The sequence below is a fragment of the Triticum aestivum genome, chromosome 4B (genome assembly GCF_018294505.1).
Source record: "Triticum aestivum cultivar Chinese Spring chromosome 4B, IWGSC CS RefSeq v2.1, whole genome shotgun sequence".
Classification (NCBI taxonomy): Eukaryota; Viridiplantae; Streptophyta; class Magnoliopsida; order Poales; family Poaceae; genus Triticum; species Triticum aestivum.
Window position 1 is genome coordinate 538,684,797 of NC_057804.1, and position 20,842 is coordinate 538,705,638.

Here is a 20,842-nt window from a genome sequence, read left to right on the forward strand (position 1 = left end):
ACTATTACATGATGAATTGCATCCGACATAATTATCCATCATTGACCCAATGCCTACAAGCTTTTCACATATTGTGCTTTGCTTATTTACTTTTCTGTTGCTACTGTTACAATTACTACAAAACTGCTATCGTTACTTTTGCCACTGTTACCATTACTATCATACTACTTTGCTACTAAATACTTTGCTGCAGATACTAAGTTATCCAGGTGTGGTTGAATTGACAACTCAACTGCTAATACTTGAGAATATTCTTTGGCTCCCCTTGTGTCGAATCAATAAATTTGGGTTGAATACTCTACCCTCGAAAACTGTTACGATCCCCTATACTTGTGGGTTATCAAGACTATTTTCTAGCACCGTTGCCGGGGAGCATAGCTCTATTCTTTGAGTCACTTGGGATTTATATCTGCCGATCACTATGAAGAACTTGAAAGATCAAAGAACTAAAATCTATCCCTCAACTACAAGGGGAGGTAAGGAACTGCCATCTAGCTCTGCACTTGATTCTCCTTCCGTTATGAGTAAGTTTGCGAGACCTAAACCTGCTACTACTATGAATTCTGATATGTCGCATGTTATTGATGATGCCACCTTTGCTATGCATGATACTTATGATGAAACTACTTCTATGCTTGATACTACCGTGCCATTAGGTGAATTTCTTGATGAACAACTTACTAGAGCTAGGGAGAATGAAATTATTGAAACTGATTATATTGAAGATAGTGATGATGAAGGTTCTCCCCCTAAATATGAATTGCCTGTTGTTCCTGAGGGTTATGTTATGGATGAAGAAACTGCTAGAGATTTTCTTGCTTGCAATGATAGATCAGATCTTAAGAAATTATTAGCTAAGCTGAAACAAAAAACTTTGAATGCTAGAATGAAATATGACCCTGCTTTTGCTACTTCACCTATTTTTGTTACTGATAAGGATTATGAATTCTCTGTTGATCCTGAGATTATTACTTTAGTTGAATCCGATCCTTTCTATGGCACTGAATCTGAAACTGTAGTGGCACACCTTACTAAGTTAAATGATATAGCCACCCTGTTTACTAATGATGAGAAATCTCGCTATTACTATATCCTTAAAATATTTCCTTTCTCATTAAAGGGTGATGCTAAGACATGGTTTAATTCTCTTGATCCTAGTTGTGTGCGTAGTCCCCAGGATATGATCTATTACTTCTCTACTAAATATTTCCCTGCTCATAAGAAACAATCTGCCTTGCGGGAAATAAATAATTTTGTGCAAAACAAAGAAGATAGTCTCCCACAAGCTTGGGGGAGGCTTCTTCGATTACTTAATGCTCTGCCTGTTCATCCTCTTAAGAAAAATGAAATACTTGATATCTTTTATAATGGACTAACTGATGCTTCCAAGGACCACTTGGATAGTTGTGCTGGTTGTGTTTTCGGGGAAAGAACAGTCGACCAAGCTGAATTGTTATTGAATAATATGTTGACTAATGAAAATAATTGGACTCTTCCTGAGCCAATTCCTGAGCCAGTTGAGCCAACTCCTGAGCCTATTCCTAAACCAACTCCGAAGAAGAGGGGCGTTCTATTTCTCAGTCCTGAAGATATGCAAGAGGCAAAGAAGTTAATGAAAGAAAAAGGTATTAAAGCTGAAGATGTTAAAAATTTACCTCCTATTGAAGAAATGCATGGTCTTAATATACCGCCTATTGAAGAAACACATCGTCTTGATAACCCGATACAGGTAGTGAAGGTAAATTCTCTCTATAGATATGATAAAGTTGAAGTCCCATCTACTAAATTTGCTAGCAAGTGCTTAGATGAATTTGATGACTTTATGGATAAACAAGCAAATTTCAATGATTATGTTAGTATACAGTTGAGAAATAATACTTATATGATTGGTCGCTTGAGTGATTATATGTCTAGAGTTAAGGGTGAACTTAAACTCACTAGTAAACATGTTTCTATGGTCACCACTCAAGCTGAACAAGTACTTAAGGCTCAGAATGAATTGCTTGATGAACTAAATAATAAACATGACTTTGCTGTTAGAGTGGCTACTAGAACTGGTAAAATGACTCAGGAACCTTTGTATCTTGAAGGCCACCCTAAGAGAATTGAACAAGATTCTCAGAAAAACAACCTAGATGCTCCTAGTTCTTCTAAAAAGAAGAAAAAGAAAAATGATAGGACTTTGCATGCTTCTAGTGAACCTATTGTAGAAACACCTGAGAATCCTAATGATACTTCTATCTCTGATGCTGAAACACAATCCGGAGATGAACATGAACCTAATGGTAATACTAATAATGATGTTCATGAAGATGCTCAACCTAATAATAACAATGATATAGAAATTGAACCTGCTGTTGATCTTGATAACCCACAATCAAGAAATCAACGTTATGATAAGAGAGACTTTGTTGCTAGGAAACATGGTAGGGAAAGAGAACCATGGGTTCAGAAACCCATGCCTTTTCCTCCTAAACCATCCAAGAAAAAGGACGATGATGACTTTGAGCGCTTTGCTGAAATGATTAGACCTATTTTCTTACGCATGCGCTTAACCGATATGCTTAAAACAAATCCTTATGCTAAATACATGAAAGATATCATTACAAATAAAAGGAAAATACCTGAAGCTGAAATTTCCACCATGCTTGCCAACTATACCTTTAAGGGTGGAATACCTAAGAAACTTGGTGATCCCGGAGTACCCACTATACCATGCTCCATCAAAAGAAATTATGTTAAAACTGCCTTATGTGAATTAGGAGCCGGTGTTAGTGTTATGCCTCTTTCCTTGTACTGTAGACTTGAATTAAGTAAGTTGACACCTATAGAGATATCTTTGCAAATGGCTGATAAATCAACTGCTATACCTGTCGGCATTTGTGAGAACGTGCCTGTTGTTGTTGCGAATGTTACTATCTTAACAGACTTTGTCATTCTTGATATCCCTGAGGACGACAGTATGTCGATTATCCTTGGTAGACCCTTTTTAAATATGGCATGTGCTGTTATTGATTGCAACAAAGGCAATATCACCTTTCATGTTAATGGAAATGAGCATATGGTACACTTTCCGAGGAAACAACTTCAAGTTCACAGCATAAATTCTATTGGGAAAATTCCATCAATTATACTTGGAGGTTTTGAATTTCCTTTCCCTACTGCAAAGAAAAAAAATGATATTCTTATTATTGGGGATGCTCATATCCCCGTTGAGGTAACCTAGTGACACTTCGAAATTTCTCTGGTTCCATGTTATTCGGAATGAGTTTGTTAACAAGACTTGATCAACCTTGTTAGTGGATTCCTTTTGATGGTCATGAGATGGATGAAACTAGAAGGCACCACCTTCTGTACCATTCTTTTACTTTCTGTTACTTAGAATAAATAAAGCAAAAATAGTATTATCTGTCTGTTTTCTGAATTATCTATGCAATAAAAAAATATCCCGCAAATAAAAGTTCTCCAAATGCCATGCCAATTTAATATGATTTTTTCTGAAATATTTGATAATATTTGGCACTAAGAACACATCAGGGGGAGCAAGCACCTGTCCACGAGGGTCCAGGGCGCGCCCACCCCTACAGGGCGCCCCCCTACCTCGTGGGCCCATGGTGGCTCCCCTCCACTTACTCCTGCACCCACACACCCCTTCTTCCTCCCAAAAAAATCCCCATCCAGCTCAAGCACGAGTTCTAGCTTGTTTTGCTGCGATTTTCGATCTCCTTGCTCAAAGCTCCATTCACAAAACTACTTTGGGAGATTGTTGCTTGGTATGTGACTCCTCCATTGATCCAATTAGTTTTTTGTTCTAGTGCTTTATTCATTGCAAATTCTTGTTGCCTTGGCAACCCTGTTCTTGAGCTTGCATGTTAAATTTATGAGGTCCCAAGTAATTCTAATGCATGATATAGGCTCTAGGAACTTATGGGAGTAGTTGCTATCAATTATATGGAGTTTGTTCCACTTTTATTTTGAAGTTACTAAAAATTTCAGAATTTTCAGAAAAAGATGAAGAGGTGGTTCTTGAGGGGCTCTTCTAGCCAAGGCTCCACAGATAAGCAAGCTAAGGAGAAAGAAAAGGTCAAGTATAATCTTCCTCGCGTAGCGGAAGTAAGGCCTTGTGAGTGGCCATGTGATAATTTCTTGAGAGCATCTGAGATTTATGAAGACTTTCATTCTTTGGCTGAAAATGCGGGCCTCACCGACTTCCTCCACGACCGGATCGAACAGTATCTCTTACTTACCAATACTTTCGTGCAAAACTTTTATTATTATCCTAAAAATTTACCTCCTTCAGTATCTTTTCATTTCTATGATGAGGCTAAGGAAATGTCATTACATAATTTTTGTGCGGTTTGTAGAATACCCTTTGAGGGTAGCTTAGATGATCCACATCGTAAAGATGTGGATGATTTCGTTGATACTATTGCTATAGGGGAATCGAAGAAAGGTTCCGATGCAAGAATCACTAGCATACACTTTCCTGTTTTACGCTACTTTGCCATATTTGCTAGTCGATGCTTAATTGGTCGTGGAACTAGTGGAAACTTCAGTGTTCCTGATATTATTATTCTGCTCCATGCCTTATTCGGTGATAACACTTTTAGTATGGGTTCCGTTATTGCTAAACGGTTAAGCCTAAACCGTACGAAGGGTCCCATCTTTGGAGGTATCTATGCTGCACGCCTTGCTAAACATTTCGAGATACCTATTAGACATGATGAGGAAGAGGAGACACTACTGCCTCTTACCTTTTTAGATTACAGGAGCATGGTAGTGCATGAGTTTATTGTTTACAATGATGATAAGATTCTCCTGTATAACCTGAGATTTAATAAGAAACACAATGAGATTATTACCCTGCCTGCACCTTCTCTGTTTGATTTAATTGCAGGTCATTACCTTGTCTTGGCGGAAGCAGTGTACGCGTACTGAGGCCAGACATCCGCTCGAGAGCCTGAGTCGGAACCACCACTGGACCCCTATCATCCATCATCTTATCAGTGGGATCCGGAGGAGATCGCCAGCCAATGGCAGTACGATGACACTCCTTAGTACACCGGGGAGAGTAGCCATGATCCATGCCCATAGACCAACTTAGGCCAAAAGCCTAAGCTTGGGGGAGTACGTATTTCCCACCGACTTTACATTCATGTTCACACACTCATTGTAGTGTCGGTGCTCATACTCTTTCATTGTACTATCCATGCTAGTTTAATTTCTTTTTCTAGTTTTCTTCTTGTGTGTTTGATAAACTCTAAGAAAATCCAAAAAAAATTAGTTAGTATAATTTCCATGCCTGTAGTAGAAATAATTAAAAGAAAACCCAAAAATATTTTTTGTTCTTCTTTTGCTTGTTGGGAGATTTCCCGTGTAAATAGTTTTATTTCTTTTCTTTCCTTTGGGGGTCAAGAGTAGAAGACCATAATGAAAATGTCTAAGTGACTCTTATATGCATGAGTGTTGATTTAATTTAGAGCCCATATTACTTTGTCTTCTCTCTTGAATTGAATGCTTGCAGATTCCAGCTTAGTCCAATGCACGTGCACTCTTATTATTATACACATCGTTCGGTCGTGCAAGTGAAAGACAATAATGACGATATATGATGGACTATTTGAGATGAGAGAAGCTGGTATGAACTCGACCTCTCTTGTTTTTGTAAATATGATGAGTTCATTGTTCCCGATTCAGCCTATTATGAATAAACATGTTTGCAATGACAATTATAGATTATAGTTGCTTATGCCATGCTTAATTAGCTAGGAGCTTATAATGGTTCACCTTGCGTGCCAACATGCTATTAAAATGGTTGTGATGTGGTATGATGGGGTGGTATCCTCCTTTAAATGAATTGAGTGACTCGACTTGGCACATGTTCACGCATGTAGTTGAAACAAAAATCAACATAGCCTTCACGATATTTATGTTCATGGTGGATTATATCCTACTCATGCTTGCACTCGTTGTTGATTAATTTTAATGCATGTTCATGACTGTTGTCTCTCTCTCAGTTGGTCGCTTCCCAGTCTTTTGCTACCCTTCACTTGTACTAAGCGGGAATACTGCTTGTGCATCCAAACTCCATAAACCCCAAAGTTATTCCATATGAGTCCACCATACCTTCCTATATGCGGTATTTACCTGTCGTTCCAAGTAAATTTGTATGTGCCAAACTCCAAACCTTCAAATGAAATTCTGTTTTGTCAACTAGGGTTGTCTGTATCTTCCATGCTAGGTGGGTTATTCTCAAGGGGAGTGGACTCCGCTCCTCATTCACGAGAAAATGGCTGGTAACCGGGATGCCCAGTCCCATGATCAAAAAGATCAAAGCAAATCAAAATAATTAAACAAAACTCCCCCAGGATTGTTGTTAGTTGGAGGCACTCGTTGTTTCGAGCAAGCCATGGATTGATGCTTGTTGGTGGTGGGGGAGTATAAACTTTACCATTCTGTTTGGGAACCGCCTATAATGTTTGTAGCATGGAAGATATCGAGATCTCATAGTTGTTATGTTGACAGTGGAAGTATACCGTTCAAAATGTTATTTATCTCCCTATTTCAAAATTGATTTGTGGCACCTCTACAAATCCCTGCTTCCCTCTGCGAAGGGCCTTCATTTGCATTGGCAAATGACACCATCGGGTCTGACTTGACTGGATCTCTTTTACCATAAAAAGCACCCGCTGGAGAGCACACTGTCATTTGCATGCATTACTATTAGTTTATATCGGGTATGACTTGACTAGATCTCTTTTACCATGAATTAAAATGTTTAGTCAGTCCTTGATCTTTAAAGGTGCTCTGCATTTATGTTTTGCAGTCTCAGAAAGGGCTAGCAAGATACCATCTTGGTATATCATATTATGATTGTTTTGAGAAAGTGTTGTCATCCGAGTTTTATTATTATTGCTCGCTAGTTGATTATGCCATTGATATGAGTAACCATGAGACCTAAGTGCTATTGTGAATATGGTTAGTTCATATTCTTTGCCGAAAACTTGAATGCCGGCTTTACATATTTACAACAACAAGAGCAAATAGAGTTTGTAAAAGTTTTTCTTTATCACTTTCAGTTTGTCAACTGAATTGCTTGAGGACAAGCAAAGGTTTAAGCTTGGGGGAGTTGATACGTCTCCAACGTATCTACTTTTCCAAACACTTTTGCCCTTGTTTTGGACTCTAATTTGCATGATTTGAATGGAAGTAACCCAGACTCATGCTGTTTTCAGCAGAACTGCCATGGTGTTATTTTTGTGCAGAAACAAAAGTTCTCAGAATGACCTACAAATCCAGGGAGATAACTTTTGGAAAATATAAAAAATATTGGTGAAAGAATCAAGGTCAGGGGGCCCACACCCTGTCCACGAGGGTGGGGGGCGCGCCCCTCCCCTGGGCGCGCCCCCTCGTGGGCCCCCTGATGCTCCACCGACCTCAACTCCAACTCCATATATTCCGTTTCACGGAGAAAAAAATCAGAGAGGAAGTTTCATCGCGTTTTACGATACGGAGCCGCCGCCAAGCCCTAAAACCTCTCGGGAGGGCTGATCTGGAGTCCGTTCGGGGCTCCGGAGAGGGGGATTCGTCACTGTCGTCATCATCAACGATCCTCCATCACCAATTTCATGATGCTCACCGCCGTGCGTGAGTAATTCCATCATAGGTTTGCTGGACGGTGATGGGTTGGATGAGATTTACCATGTAATCAAGTTAGTTTTGTTAGGGTTTGATCCCTAGTATCCACTATGTTCTGAGATTGATGTTGCTATGACTTTGCTATGCTTAATGCTTGTCACTAGGGCCCGAGTGCCATGATTTCAGATCTGAACCTACTATGTTTTCATGAATATATGTGAGTTCTTGATCCTATCTTGCAAGTCTATAGTCACCTATTATGTGTTATGATCCAACAACCCCGAAGTGACAATAATCGGGATACTTCTCGGTGATGACCGTAGTTTGAGGAGTTCATGTATTCACTATGTGTTAATGCTTTGGTCCGGTACTCTATTAAAAGGAGGCCTTAATATCCCTTAGTTTCCATTAGGACCCCGCTGCCACGGGAGGGTAGGACAAAAGATGTCATGCAAGTTCTTTTCCATAAGCACGTATGACTATATTCGGAATACATGCCTACATTACATTGATGAACTGGAGCTAGTTCTGTGTCACCCTATGTTATAACTATTACATGATGAATTGCATCCAACATAATTATCCATCACTGATCCAATGCCTACGAGCTTTTCACATATTGTGCTTTGCTTATTTACTTTTCTGTTGCTACTGTTACAATTACTACAAAACTACTATCGTTACTTTTGCCACTGTTACCATTACTATCATACTACTTTGCTACTAAATACTTTGCTGCAGATACTAAGTTATCCAGGTGTGGTTGAATTGACAACTCAACTGCTAATACTTGAGAATATTCTTTGGCTCCCCTTGTGTCGAATCAATAAATTTGGGTTGAATACTCTACCCTCGAAAACTGTTGCGATCCCCTATACTTGTGGGTTATCACATAACCAAGTAGCTATAAATGTAAGTACAGTGATACAAGCAAAAGGTACAGACAAGAGCAATGCAGAGCTAAACTTCTTCAGTACCATCGGTGTTATCCAACCTTATGGTAAGGGTAAATATAGATCTGTTGTGTAGAAAATGGAGGGCAAAGGAAAATAAGCTGTAGAGTGATGGTACATGAACAACTACCTGTCAATATAAGTACACTAATAAAGGGCAGCAGGTACTTACAAGAACAATGCAGAGCTAAAAAAGTTCATTGACATTGGATATATTCTACACTAATGTAACCATTCATACAGATCAGATAATTTGGAGCGAACAATTGATAAGCAAGCTATCATGCATATTGCTGTCACATAATGAACCAGGTATGTATGAAAGTACAGTGATACAGGACAACAGGTACTAACAAGAGCAAATCAGCGGGCAGCATATTTGTGATATCTTGTCATTCTTTTCAAACCGGAATTCTTCTTCGAGCAGATTTCCTGTAAAAAAGATCCATAAGGCACATGCAGAAAGTAGAAGTTCAAATTGTCATGTGATTTCATAGACAATACCTCATCCTGGGAACGAGACCAGTGCATAACAAGGTTCTTCCATTCAATGTCTTCTAAATTTAGCGCAGGAGACTTCACCGGAAATTCGTTTATAGACTTGCCATCAAAGTGTGATTTCCTCAGGTAACACCGATATTGCTGCAATGCTTCCTTGAAAAGTGCAAGCAAGCTTTGCTCGTCATGACTATCCAGATTGACCCTCGACTACTTACAACAATGTAATATAAATCATTGATATGTTCAATCAGCAGAAAACAGGAAAATAATCACCATGAATAATAGCACTTACACGTAAGTGGGCCAGGAAGATGTGAAAATGGTGTTTGTCTTCACTATAATCTTCCCATGATGGGAATATATGCACGTAGTCCTTAACAACATTGAAAGCATTTTCTTATAATCTGGGAATAACTGGAATGGGGTTCCAATCTGTAGGAATTGGCCGTCTCTGTAGTTGGGATAGGTCTTTGGCCGGTGGATGTGTTGTACTTTTTGTTGGAATGGGATTTTTTCTGTGGTACGGCTGGTGCTATGGCAATTGAAATCGGCATACCTTTTGCTGGAGTACAGGTCATGTGTGGTGGGGCTAGTGGTGTGGCCAGTGAAGTATGGTTACAGTTTGTTGGAGTCGGTCCTATGTTTTGTGTCACTGGTTGTATATCCAATATAAGTGGGGTGCTGTCTGATTTCTCCGGCACCACCATGTTTTTCAAGGACTTTGCTAGTGCTCCTTCAGGTTCGACAATCACCCTCTTCCTTTTTATGTCTGATGCACAAGAACAACATTTGAGTGAAAAAACATGGTATGATGACAGATGGAATACGTATTGATAATGGATGGGCATGGCATCTGGACATATATGATGAGTAAACTAAGCAGATGACGGTGCAACAAAGTAGACGAAATGCAAGACAACATATGCAAGATATGCATAATCAATAAAACCTTGCCAAATTAGAACATGCACCTTGATGGGTGAACATGACAGGCCATCTGCCTTTGACTCCTCGAGGTTAGAATAGTCATTAGGATTATATTCTAAACAAGAATCAATAGGTAGGGAGCGTATGAGTTTCATTGCATCCAGAATGGCACTCAATGCCTTGGTGCCAATTTTGTAAGCCATTGCAGTGTTTAGCTTCAAGAGTGGACTACTGCTAGTGCGACATAAAGCAGCTACACAGATCATAGAGTAGATATAACGGGAAAACTGTAAGCATCAGAGTAAAATCAGCAAAGTGGAACTTGCTGGAATATAGGTGCTAGTATTGTCGGTATGGCTAAAAAGGTTTCGGATACCAGCTCTCTTCAACTGAAGGTGCGGTACTATTAATATCAGTATAACTCTCAAAGGCGACACAGCTCCCCACATTTCCTTGCTATTCTTATAGGATTCAAGTGGGCAGGCCACTACAAATCCTATTCCTATGTTTACAAAATCCTACAAATCAAAGAGGCCCGAGTTCAAAGTGTCCATCACAACCGACCGTATAGACCTCTACACTGCAAATATCCCTGCTCATCTTCACTACAAAGAGCATACTGTACTACTATCATACTCCCTCCATTCCAAAATATAAGTCTTTGTAGAGATTTCCACTATGGATCACATACAGATATATCTAGATACATTTTAGAGTGTAGATTCACTCATTTTGCTCCATATGTAGTCCATGGTGGAATCTATACAAAGACTTGTATTTAGGAACGGAGAGAGTACTTATTAAAGAAGAACGGAAGAGGAACATGCTAAAAAGAGCAAGCAGATTTTGGATAATAAAATGTTCGTTGCGCAGTGCCCACACATGATGAACCAGAGCGCATTAAGAATGCAACTCCCTGCTGTCTCTCTATATGTGGTGCACGTGCTTTTCGAAAGTAAAGTAGGAACATTAGCTGACCAATTAAACATTATCTGTTTTAGTAATATCATCATCATATCAGATGTGACGGCCTGGTTTTTGCCCTCTCCTCTTTGCCTGATTCTCAGATGTTTTGAATTTGAAATTTGGAGTTTTGAATCTTTTCATATGGACTTAACCACTTGGGTACCCCTTGTCTTTCACCCAAGTGCCTCATTTCCCTCTCTAACCATCATTCCCTTTCTGGTTCAACTCAAAATAATATTTGGAATATTTTTCTTTAGTGAAAAATATTCATTATCCCCCTCTTAAACCCTAGCTAGCTCAGTGTGCTCCAAAGCAACCCCAATTTTTCTTTCCCATAAAATTCTGAGAAAAAACCCAATTATTCTTGGAACCCTAGGGCACCTTTCTGAGAAAAAATATTTCATCACTTTTTGGAATATTTTGGCTAGAGAAAACATTTTATGTTCTGGACAGAAATGGTAGTTTCTACAACAACTACCATTTTACTTGCTCTTCTGTGGCTGATTTTTCTTGTGCATCATCACCTTAGTAGATGATTGCTAACCTCCAAAGCTCAGCCCCCAACTCCCAGTAGTTTGACCACAGTAAGCTCTCGAAGTTACTGTCCAGAAACTTACCTGGCGTGTGAAATCATTTCTACTACACCTGAGACCAAACCCAAGCATGGTAACATTCAAAACTACCACAAACAACAAGCCAGACACGAACTTTGGACCTAGTTTGGCCCGAGGACAAAGTTCATGTGGTGACCGTGTTCGTCCAGGCGTGCTGGCATGAAAACGCCACGCTCTGAGTGCCCTCGAGTGCTCTGTTGCGCGCGTGCTCGCTGCCCCGCCTGCCTGAGCATGCCAAACCATGCCACCATCATCGTCCGAACCCCCTTAACTCCGTTTTGGCACTCGCTGACGCCGGAGCTCGCCACAGCGAGCACGGGCACGGTCTGATCAACGTAATAGTGCGGTGCGCACTGTGCTCGTCACCTTCCTCTCGCCCATGTGCTTGTCCCCGTTCGCCAACAGTTCCCGCGTGAGCTGCGTCTTCTTCTCCCCCTCTCACTGACGTCGTTCGTCACCGGGCGCCGTGGCTAGGTGTCCACCGGCAGAGCCCGAACCCTCCTCGATGCTCAGCTATAAGTAGCGCCCTCCCCAGCCTCCTCGAGCACCATCCGCCACTCCCACACACTCCACGACCGCGTAGATAGCCGTAGCTCAGCCGGGCAGGCCGCGGGCCACCGTCCTCGAGCTCTAGCTCGTCGGCGATCCCCTCGGGTTGTCTCTGCAGCTCTAGCCCCTCCCGAGCCAGGGCAACCCTTCCAGGGCCTCTGCCACTCTCTGGTGGTGCCGTTCCGCCTGGTTGGAGCCCCTGGAGTCGCCTCTGTTCGCCATCGTCTTTGTCTCCAGCGACCTCTGCCCTCTGCCTTCGCTTGATAGGTTGAATCCGACACCGTCCGACCACCCCTAGCTACTCTACGGGTATGGGCAGGTGCGCCTCCGTCTCCTCTCTCGATCCCTCCCTCCCATTTTGGCCAAGGAGCCCTCGTCACCGGCGTGCGCCCTGGCGAAGCCGCGCCGCCCTCTGTTTCCCTCTCTCTCTCTCCCTCACCTGACTAGCGGGGCCCGCTAGTCAGCCACTCAGTACACGCGCGAAGCGATACGAGTGGTGGCGCCCTGAGGCTTTACGCCTTCGATGTCACCCCCAGTCTGTTTTATTTAAATTCAAAATTTTAATTTATCCAAAGAACTTCAAGCGGCCAAAACTCTTTAACCATAAGTCCAAATGAATTGATTCTTTTTGCATTGTGTTCTTTGTTCAAAGATCTAGCAGCTCACCAAACACTACAAAAAAATACACTTTCGTGATGATACATGTTTGTTACAGTAGGTCGCATTTTTTGTCATGCATGTGCATCCATGACAAATTTATGACAGAATCAAGATAGTCATACCTGTGCTGTCGTAGAAGTGTTCCATGACATTACGAAAATTATCATCACGGAAGTGTCCACTTCCATGACGATAAATCGCGCGTCACAAAAGTGCTTTCGTTAAGGGTGACCGACACGTGGCATCCACCATAACGGAACACTGTTAAGCTATCGGGTCGGGTTTTGGATCCGATAACCCGTTAACAGCCCGGACCAATGGGGATTTTCCACGTGTAAAATCATCATTGGCTGGAGGAAACATGTGTCGACTCATTGTTGGGACAGATGTCATCCACTCATTGGACAGAAGTCGCATATGATACGTCGACAAGCGGCATGGCCCAACAGAGGCCCATTCCTGTGAAAAGGCTGCCCTTTGACTTGGTCAAAAGGTGGCGGGCCGGCCCATGGAAAGCCTGTTAACGGCCTGTTCGCATATAGCCCATTTACAGCCCGCTAACCCAAGGCCCGTTACACCCTATCCGAATTAGGCCCAGTAGCGTCATCTGGGCCATCCAATATGATTCCAGGCCATTTTCACTTCTGGCCCATGTATGGCCCATGACGTCTTTCGGCCCATATGAGGCCCTATGTAACTCTTGGCCTATTAATGGCCCGTGGTGAAGTTGGCCCGTAATGAACAGTGTATCATTTTACACCCATTAATGGCCCATGGTGAAACTGGCCCATAATGAACAGTGTATCACTTTATACCCATTAACGGCCCGTTATTCCGTTGGGCCGTTTCCAGCCCATGTTATCTTTCGGCCTTCTCAGAGCCCATTTATTCTTGGGCTTATTTCCAGCATTCATTTACTTACAGCCCGTTACTGTCATTTTCTGCTTGTGGGCCAAATTCAGCCCGTGGTTACAGTCGGCCCGTTTGTGGTCCGTTAATACGTTGGGCCATTTTCACAGTGTCAGCAAATACAGCCTATTAATGATGGACCGTTATGGTCGGCCCATGAACGGACGATTCCAACTCTAGCCCGTTTACGGCCATAATGCGGCCTGTTATTGGCCCATGTTTGGCCAATCGATCATACGGCCTGTATAAGGCCCATTGATGATACGGCCCGTAGAAGGCCCATTGTTTCTATGGCCCGTAGAAGGCCTACTGTTTCTACGGCCCGTAGAAGGCGTACTGTTTCTACGGCCTGTAGAAGGCCCACTGTTTCTACGGCCCGTAGGAGGCCCAGTGTCACTACAGTAAATATTAGCCTATGGTTATTGTGGCCTAGTTTTAAAAAATAGGTTATTGCAGCCACTAGCAAACCGCGGAAAAAGTACTGCACTGACTACAAGCAAACAAATAAACAAGACAACAAGGAAATAAATAAGCAAGCAACTTATGCTAGGCTATCATGGCTATTACACATATTACATCCACTGGGCATCAAAGTTCGCCACCAATGAAAATATAGGGAACAAAGCAGCATATAAACGCCACAGCAAAACAAGTCCAGAACTGAAACCACTTCAGAAGAGTTCAAGAAACAATATCCTGGGTACCCATAATGCTGGCAAGATGCTTAGCAAGCTTATTAACTTTCTCTTGTTTGGCGCTTAAATCCTCGAGCGCTTGCTGTTGCACAAGAATGTACGCATCTGAATTCTGCAGGGACTTCCTCAGTCCTTCGGCTTCTTGCCGCAGCACAACTGACTGATGCCTTTCAGCTTGTAGCTGAGACTGAAGAAGCCGAAGTGATTCAGGCAGCGAGTTCGAAGAGCTTGTGCCAGCGGTACTGGCCAGTAACTCGAACACTACATCAATGCAGGACTATGGGGTTTTCTCACTGTCTACAAGATCGTTTTTATCACCTTTCTTGGGGACCAACAGGGTTGTCTCACTATCTTGAACCTTATCTGCATTACTTTCTCTACCATTGCATAGTGGGGTGCTCTTCTCCAATATTCTGTTTGCATACTACAAGAGAAACAAGCAAACACATCACAGGTTTAGCTTGTAGTATACGAAACTCATTTTGGTAAACCAGTTCAGTAGTAAGGTGGATAGGATAACAACATGAAACAAACATATATCTATGTACTATGGTCACTGTATTGTCCATATCATTCTAGTTTATGTTCCCTAATCAAGATAGAGACACAGTTCAACTCATATATTTTCAAGACACAACATCATAGATAGAATATAAGTGTGAGAAACTACACAGCATTGGCAGCACTTGTAATGTGCATTGATACGTCTCCAACGTATCTATAATTTTTGATTGCTCCATGCTGCTTTATCTACTGTTTTGGACTATATTGGGATTTATTTTCCACTTTTATATTATTTTTGGGACTAACCTATTAACCGGAGGCCCAGCCCAGAATTGCTGTTTTTTTGCCTATTTCAGTATTTCGAAGAAACAGAATATCAAATGGAGTCCAAACGGAATGAAACCTTCGGGAACGTGATTTTCTCACCGAACGTGATCCAGGAGACTTGGACCCTACTCCAAGGAAAAAAAGATGCGGTCACGAGGGTGGGGGCGCGCCCCCCTAGGGCACCCCCCTGCCTCGTGGGCCCCCTGTTGCTCCACCGACGTACTCCTTCCTCCTATATATACCTACATACCCCCGTCAGATCAAATAGGGAGCCAAAAACCTAATTCCACCGCCGCAACTTTCTGTATCCGCGAGATCCCATCTTGGGGCCTGTTCCGGAGCTCCGCTGGAGGGGGCATCTACCATGGAGGGCTTCTACATCAACACCATAGCCTCTCCGATGAAGTGTGAGTAGTTTACTTCAGACCTTCGGGTCCATAGCTAGTAGCTAGATGGCTTCTTCTCTCTTTTTGGATCTCAGTACAATGTTCTCCCCCTCTCTTGTGGAGATCTATTGGATGTAATCTTCCTTTTTGCGGTGTGTTTGTTGAGACCGATGAATTGTGGGTTTATGATCCAGCTTATCTATGAATAATATTTGATTCTTCTCTGAATTCTTTTATGTATGATTGAGTTATCTTTGCAAGTCTCTTCGAATTATCCGTTTGGTTTGGCCAACTAGATTGGTAGTTCTTGCAATGGGAGAAGTGTTTAGCTTTGGATTCAATCTTGCGATGTCCTTTCCCAGTGACAGCAGGGGCAGCAAGGCACGTATTGTATTGTTGCCATCGAGGATAACAAGATGGTTTTTTTTATCATATTGCATGAATTTATCCCTCTACATCATGTCATCTTGCTTAAGGCGTTACTCTGTTTTTAACTTAATACTCTAGATGCATGCTGGATAGCGGTCGATGAGTGGAGTAATAGTAGTAGATGCAGAATCGTTTCGATCTACTTGTCTTGGACATGATGCCTATACACATGATGATACCTAGATATACTCATAATTATGCTCAATTCTGTCAATTGCTCAACAGTAATTTGTTCACCCACCGTAGAATTCTTATGCTCTTGAGAGAAGCCACTAGTGAAACCTATGGCCCCCGGGTCTATTCTCATCAGTCTCCATTACTTTATTACTTGCTTTTTTTACTTTGCCTTTTACTTTTCACTTTGCATCTCTATATCAAAAATACCAAAAAAATTATTTATCATCTCTATCAGATCTCACCCTCGTAAGTGACCGTGAAGGGATTGATAACCCCTAATCACGTTGGTTGCGAGTAGCTATCATTTTGTGTAGGTACGAGGGACTTGTGCATGGTCTCCTACTGGATTGATACCTTGGTTCTCAAAAACTGAGTGAAATACTTACGCTACTTTGCTGCATCATCCTCTCCTCTTCGGGGAAGTCCAACGCAGTGCTCAAGAGGTAGCATGCATCACATGAGAACATAACTGTTTATACAACTTAAACTGAAATCAACATAGAGCAAGAAGTTAGAACAACAATCCAGTTAAAGAAATAGGTTTAAAACATACCTGTTGCGCCATTGGAGTTTCAATTGGATCCTTCAAATTCGAAAGTAGTTGGTATGAGTAAATACAGTGATGCAACAACAAAGGAGTATGGACCATAGCTACAGAATCTGACCTGAGAACAATTGCTCTTCTACTTTAAACGTGGAGTTTGGGTTAGCTGTGGTGGTCTTCGTGCTTTGGGCACTACAGTAGCTTTACAAACTACTCGTGTGGGGGTACTCTGTGGTGGACATGGTGCTTTGTCAACTATAAGTGGGTTACTATCCGCTGGGGTTGCGGTTAGATGGGTTATAGCTGGTTCTATGCCCAATGGTGTAAGTGTGCAATCTCGAAGAGTCTCGATTATGTGTGGTGGGGCTAGTTTGTGGGCCAGTACAACCATGGTTCTATCTGCATCGATGGGTAGCACTGACTTCTGTGAAGAACGGTTTTTTGCTCCCTTAGATACTGCCATCACCCCCTCCAATTCAAATGGCTGATAAACAAGAAAAGAAATTGAACGTACAGACATTGTATGATAGACAGATGTGGTAATTCACATATATGTTGTCTAACCAAACATGACAGCATGACACAATTTCACATATATGATGCCTAACTAAACAGAATATCATGACACAATTTCAGATATATGATGGATAACTTAACATGATATAATGGCATAATTCAACATATGATGAGTACCTAAACAGGATGACATGACAAAACTATATGATGTCTTTCTAAAATAGGTTGGGATGAAATAATTCACATACATGTTGTCTAAGTATACATGATGGCATGATATAATTGACATAATTGATTCATATGCTAAGCAGCTGGCACTCGCATGTATGATCTCTAAACTAAGCAGATAGAATTCAATATTGTGCATATGATGTCTAAACTAAGCAATGCAAGACACCATATGCATCATATGAGAAATATAAACATTGCAACTTAGAGCATACACCTCAGGTGGGATATAGGACTGGTCATCTGTCTCTGAATCCTCCTATGAGGAGCTCCCTGTAACCATCGGGATATATGCTTCAACAAGTACCATTGCCTGCTCTGAAGACCTTGTTTTCACTCCAGATTTTTCCATAACCGGCTCAAATGGCTGATACACATGAAGAGTAGTTCAATATACACAGATTGTCGACAAATGGAATACGTAATGAAAAAAATATGGCATGAGATAATTCACATATATGATTCCTGGCTCCATGGAGGTGCATAATTCACATATATGATAACTGGCTGAAAAACATGGCATTGCATAATTCACATATCTGATATAGAAAGCAAACATGAGACATTCACACAAAGCATGTATAATCTAAGCAGATGGCATGGCAATGCAAGATACCATATGCATGATATGAGCAATATAACCCAGCCAAGTTAGAGCATGCACCTCGGGGGGGATACGACTGGTCATCTCTCTCTGAATCCTCCTCTGAGGAGCTATCTGTAACCAACTAGAAATCTACATCGACAGGTAGCACCGACTGCTCAGAAGACCTTGTTTTCACTCCAGATTTTCCCATGACTGACTCAAATGGCTGATGCACAGGAAGAGTAGATGAATGTATAAAAATTGTTGACAAATGGAATACATTATGGAAAAAAATATGGCATGATACAATTCACATATACGATGACTAAAAAGCTAGTCACTTGTTGAAATCTCTAAAAAGACAAATATTTAGGAATGGTGGGAGTATGATATAGAAACCACATGATCTGTGTTTTGCTTGGAGAGTCAATTATATTTTATTAGTATTTGCTTGCTGTTATTTATAATAATGTTTTGCATCTATATTTTCAATAAAAATGTCAAGGATAGCCTTTACCATGCTTATTTTGCTAGTATACATGTTGCTGTTTGAAAATAGAAAGTTTACCGCTGTTGCAAAAATTCCCTAGAAAAGTCAGAGAGCGATATAATGTTGAATCTTTTTGCATAATGAGCTCTGATAAATCTTTTACAGTGTACTATTTTTAGTATAATTTTTGGAGTTAGGTAAGTATGATGAATCTTGCATTCTTTACAGACTGTACTGTTTTGGCAGATTGCTGTTATGTTTGCATTGTTTGCATATGCTTGCTTGTTTAATGATTCTATTTGAGGACAGGAGTATTAAATATGCAGAGACATTTAGTATTCAATGTTTAATAATAATGTTAGTAATTTGTTACAGTAGAAAATGATAAGGTTTTGCATTGGTTTATACCAACCTATCTCACGAGTTCTTGTTGAGTTTGGTGTGGATGAAGCTTTTGATAAAAAGAGAAACCATGATATGAGAGGAATTAAGGAGACACAAAAGTTCAAGCTTGGGGATTCCCAAGGCACCCCAAGATAATATTTCTAGAAGTCTCAAGCATCTAAGCTTGGGGATGCCCCGGTAGGCATCCCACCTTTCTTCTTCAACAACTATTGGTTAGTATCGGTTGAACCTAAGTTTTTGCTTCTTCACATGAGCTGTGCTATCCTTGCAATGTCATTTTGTTTTGTTTTGCTTGCTGCTTGAATACAATACCAAGATCTGAAATTCTTTAATGAGAGAGAGTCTTCACATAGTTACATAATTATTTAGCTACTCATTGATCTTCACTTATATCTTTCGGAGTAGTTTGTCGTTTGCTCTAGTACTTCACTTATATCTTTTTAGAGCATGGCGGTGGTTTTATTTTGTAGAAATCATTGAACTCTCCTGCTTCACTTATATTATTTTGAGAGTCTTAAACAACATGGTAGTTTGAATGAAAACTATCATAGAAGTGAATTGGATGCTATGATCAACTTGGTACTTGATAATTGTTTTGAGATAGGGAGGTAGTGATATTAAAGTCATGCTAGTTGGGTGATTATGAATTTAAAGAATGCTTGTGTTGAAGTTAGCAAGTCCCATAGCATGCATGTATGGTTAAAGTTGTGTAACAAATTTGAAGCATGAAGTGTACGTGGCTTGTGCATCCTTATGAGTGGCGGTCGGGGACGAGCGATGGTCTTTTCCTACCAATCTATCCCCCTAGGAGCATGCGCGTATTGCTTGGTTTTTGATGACTTCTAAATTTTTGCAATAAGTATATGAGTTCTTTTGACTAATGTTGAGTCCATGGATTATACGCACTTTTACCTTTCCATCATTGCTAGCCTCTTCGGTACCGTGCATTGCCCTTTCTCACCTTGAGAGTTGGTGCAAACTTCGCCGGTGCATCCAAACCCCGTGATATGATACACTCTATCACACATAAACCTCCTTATATCTTCCTCAAAACAGCCACCATACCTACCTATTTATGGCATTTCCATAGCCATTCCGAGAAATATTGCCATGTAACTTTCCACCGTTCCGTTCATCATCATCATGACATACATTACTTTTGTCATATTGCCATTGCATGATCATGTAGTTGACATTGTATTTGTGGCAAAGCCACCATGCATAATTTTTATACATGTCACTCTTGATTCATTGCACCATCTCGGTACACCGCCAGAGGCATTCATATAGAGTCATATCTTGTTCTAGTTTCGAGTTGTAATTCATGTGTTGTAATCAATAAAAGTCTGATGATCATCATTATTAGAGCATTGCCCAGAAAAAAAGAAAAAAAAGAAAGGCCAAAAAGAAAAAAAAAGGCCAAAAGAAAAAAAAGAAAAAGGAAAAAAAGGAAAAAAAGAAAAAATATAAATAAAAGGGCAATGCTACTATCTCTTTTTCCACACTTGTGCTTCAAAGTAGCACCTTGTTCTTTATTGTGCTTCAAAGTAGCACCATGTTCTTCATGTAGAGAGTCTCATAGGTTGTCACTTTCATATACTAGTGGGAATTTTTCATTATAGAACTTGGCTTGTATATTCCTACGATGGTCTTCCTCAAATGCCCTAGGTCTTCGTGAGCAAGCAAGTTGGATGCACACCCACTAGTTTTCTTCTGTTGAGCTTTCATTCATTTATAGCTCTAGTGCATCCGTTGCATGGCAATCCCTACTCCTCATGTTGACATCAATTGATGGGCATTCCCATAGCCCGTTGATTATCCTTATCAATGTGAGACTT